Here is a 3816-nt window from a genome sequence, read left to right on the forward strand (position 1 = left end):
CGCGCCGCTGCGCTCGCGCACGGAGGCATTTCCCTCGGTTCTAGCTCCCAAACCGTTAACGATAGATGGTTGGTGTAAGCGAGCCGATTGGACTCGAAGTATCAAGCTTCCCAACGCTGTAAATGTTATTTCGATACGACCATCACAGCCCGAACAGAGAGCCGGCAAAGATATAGCCTAGGGTGCTCGGCCCACAGCTTGCGAGGCGGCGCGGCCTGCCCGCGCGGCCGCCAAACAGCAATGGGAGGACGATGGGGGATTTAAGCGAGTCGAATATGGGCCAAAGTTCAGGCTTTCAATCGCTCTCATTTTTTTCCCACTACGACCATTAGGTAGGTCTCGAATAGCTACCCGGCAAAGATTGCCTGGGGCTCCCGACCGTATAGTGGAGAGGCGCGCGAGGTTCAAAAGATTGGAAAACTTGGTCTCTAAGTTATGCCACTACTTTCACCTTCATTACTAATTGTGAGATGGAAAACAGTGACGTCACTTTTAAACTTCATAGGCCGAGGCTCATGGTAGAATGTACGCCCACGCCCAAGGGCCAAATCCGCGGTAAGATTAACACAATTCTAATTTTTTAAGACAAAACCGACCTCAATTAATTTTATTTTTGTATCCTTATATTCAGGAACGACTGAAGAATTATGGAACACTTTTACTTTTTAACATAAATTATCCGGTGATTTGTCGTTGGACCCTGAACTTTCAAAACGCGTTTACTCGGAACGCGCCGGTTATGAGATCGAACTCTGTTGAACGGTCGCGGCGAGATCGGGCTTTGTTGAACGGTCGCTGCGAGATCGGACTTTGTTGAACTGTCGCGGCGAGATCAGACTTTGTTGAACTGTCGCGGCGAGATCAGACTTTGTTGAACTGTCGCGGCGAGATCGTACTTTGTTCTTAGGACCCATCGAAGAGTATTAGCAGAGGGCTGATAATATCTCAATGTAAAAATACCGTAACCTTGAACCGCCCCACCCCTTCCTCTCTCCTCACATGTACACAGCCGCACAGGGCGCTACATGACCGACCTTCCCCAAAGCACGGACCGCCCCGTCAAAAGAGGCAGTGTCGCCCGACCCGACCCTCCGGAGCAATATTTCACCCGAGAAAATCAGGGTCCCCCGTTTTTTCCCCCAGCGCCAGACCGTTTACAGGCGGGCGGAGGGCAGCGCGAAAAATGCCCGTTTTAACAAAGATTTTTTGGCCTCTCTTCTTAACCCCCTTGCGGCTGTCGCTCAGGCAACCCCTTTCTGGCCCTCTCTCTTTCTTCCTTCAGGGCGGCTGAAGGTTGTGTCACCCCTCGCCCCTCTCCAAATCCTTCATTCTCATCTTTCTCCCACGTTTGTTTCCTTCCTCTGCAATCCCTCCCCGCTCCACGTTCCCCTCAGTAACCTCGGCCGGTTAATCATTCAACCGCAAAATGAAAGCTTGGAGAAATGATCCAAGGTGCCGCCTCCCTGTATGACCTGCCCCAAGGACGAGCAGGTGGTGGTAGTGCGGGGGTGCGGGATGGTGGAGGGGAGGGGGGCACCGTGTAAACCCTTCCTTCCCCTTACTCATTTCTCACACCTCTGCGAGAGGTAAGGGGAAGGGAGAAGGGGAAGGGGGAAGGGAAAAGGGTAGAGGGAGAGAGGGGACAAGGTGCCAGCAGATAAACTTTAACTCAAGAATTTCACGTGTAGTTCAGAAACGCCTCCAAGTATGAGTGAGTGTGCGTGTGAGAGAGTGTGTGGGGGGGATGTCTATCCGAAATCGAGAAATCAATAAAGCAGACGAGCATGAGGTGAAAAGTGAAGTAAAACTCGGAGCATGAAAAAGTATCAAACACACAAAGTCCTGGTCCAGCCCGTTCTGAAAATCGAGCAGTGGCGCAAGCATCACTCTTGGAACAGTGAGGCAAGCTGGTCTGTGTTTGCAACAGTACCACTGTTGGTACGATTTCACAAAGATGCAAATGGGAACATCCTCTTGGGACAAACAATCGGGCTAGACGCACCTTTGAAGGGGACAGTACCAAAGAAATTTGCGAGTTTGCTGCCTCTCAAAAGTATGCCAAACCTTGTGAAGGTGCGACCAAAGTGTTCCAAAGAGAGCAAATGTGTCACAGTTAGATTGTCAGAGTAGTCATACCGAGTCATACACACTATACGTCGCGCTCGGATGTAAAAGTCGGTCACGGACTGCTACGCGGACTACGCGGATTCTGCTCTTTGGAGGAGCTGCAGGAAGAACGAGGGGGGGGGGGGGGCGGAGGAAGAGCGGGAGGAAAGAGGGTGACTACTACTGCGGTGTGGCGTCTTTACAACCCATTAAAATAGGGGAGCACAGAATGGGAGGAATATCCCCGATTTTACTACAAATTAGGTGGCGCGTTAAATCGCCGGCATGATCCCCGCCACTGCGCCCCACGCGGGGACAACTAAAGCTTTTGCATTCAGAGCGGCGTCTTCCGCGGAGCGTGGCGGGGCGTAGCGGCCCGCAAAACAACTGCGTCAGGCGTCTCGCGTGGAAGGGATGGGGAGCGCGTGGCGAGACCGGGCCGGGCGCGGCGCAAGGGAAGGGGTGCACGGATAAACCAAGTGTGCGACCCTTCACACCGAAGTAGTGTGCAACTCCAAAGTTGTGCACTTGCAAGAGTTCGACTTCGTAGTTGTTCACTTTTCAAGTGTTCAAAACCGTACAGTAATTGTGCTCTTTCAAGGGTTCAAGACAGTATAGTTATGCACTTCCAAGTGTCAACTCCGTAGTAGCGCACTCGCCAGTGTTTAACTCCACACTTGTTGGAAAGTGATCAACATACCGAACTGCTCTGTCGGTTCGAGTGACGGCCCCGTCGGGGCGATCATAACGCTCTGCAGGAAGAGAAATAATTTCCTGCTGGTGCCGGCGGCACCAGCGAGCGTGCAGCAATAATTCGAGCAGTTAGCAGTGCGTTAGTGCACACTCAGACAGTAGCGCGGCGCGGGGCCGCCGCGGACAAAACACACCTAAAACTTGAGGAATATGAGGCGCAGTTTATTCCGGCCGTATCCTCCAGCCCCGCCGGAAGCGCCCCGCGCGGCACACCAGTCACGGCCAAAGCGGTCGCGGTTAAAGCGAAAAATGCAAAGCATAACCCCATTGGCGAGCAAGAGCTCGCGGAGCCGAACATAACCTCAAATTCAAATCGTCCCGCGCTGCGAGCTGCGCCACCGCCTTTTAGCCGCCCCGCGTGGCCGGCAGGAGGCGGGTGCTCGTAACGCGTGGCAATGAAGCTCTCATACTCACTGTGAACCGTTCTGCTCGGGGCGCAATCAAAACAATGAGAAACGAAAACAACCAGGCGGCGGGGCGGCGTTTGCTCATACGACTCACCCCTGTGTGGCTGACTGTGTCCCCTCAGTGTTGACGAAACACTGCAAACGATGTCGTGCATCTGAAAAAAAAAACAAGAAACAAAACCTGTAGCCATTATTGCAAAATTTGTAGTTCTTTTTAGAAAGTACTGTAAAAAACAAAAAACAAATAAACTGTACTTTCAGGGTCAGACCGGTACGCTTAGCCTATAAGTTCAAAAGTGTTGCATATATATTTCCTGTGAAACGAGATTTCCCGTTACATTTTATTGCGAATTTAGTCGTCAGTCGTCATCAGTTTAGGTAATAACGCAGGGGAAAGGGAGAAGGGGAAGACAAAGAGACAGATGAACGTTTTATTAAACGAGGCAGCAGATTGCACCAGATTCGATAGGTCCCGCAGCACCGTCCCCGGACGACGCATCGCTCTGCAGATTCAGTTTGACTTTAAGGGAAGGGGTTGGGTTGGGGCGAG

The 3816-nt window shown here is 52.0% G+C and overlaps 1 long non-coding RNA gene across 2 annotated transcripts in view; it reads right to left on the minus strand.

The window, feature by feature from the left end:
- LOC127748877 (uncharacterized) overlaps positions 1-3816 on the minus strand; it is a 126913-nt gene that overhangs the window by 58052 nt on the left and 65045 nt on the right. For both annotated transcript variants that reach the window (XR_008010828.1, XR_008010827.1), the window contains exon 4: positions 3361-3421. This is a non-coding gene — a long non-coding RNA (uncharacterized LOC127748877). The remainder of the gene's footprint in view (positions 1-3360; positions 3422-3816) is intronic.

This window comes from Frankliniella occidentalis, unplaced genomic scaffold, assembly GCF_000697945.3.
Source record: "Frankliniella occidentalis isolate FOCC.00 unplaced genomic scaffold, Focc_3.1 Scaffold17, whole genome shotgun sequence".
Taxonomy (NCBI): domain Eukaryota; kingdom Metazoa; phylum Arthropoda; class Insecta; order Thysanoptera; family Thripidae; genus Frankliniella; species Frankliniella occidentalis.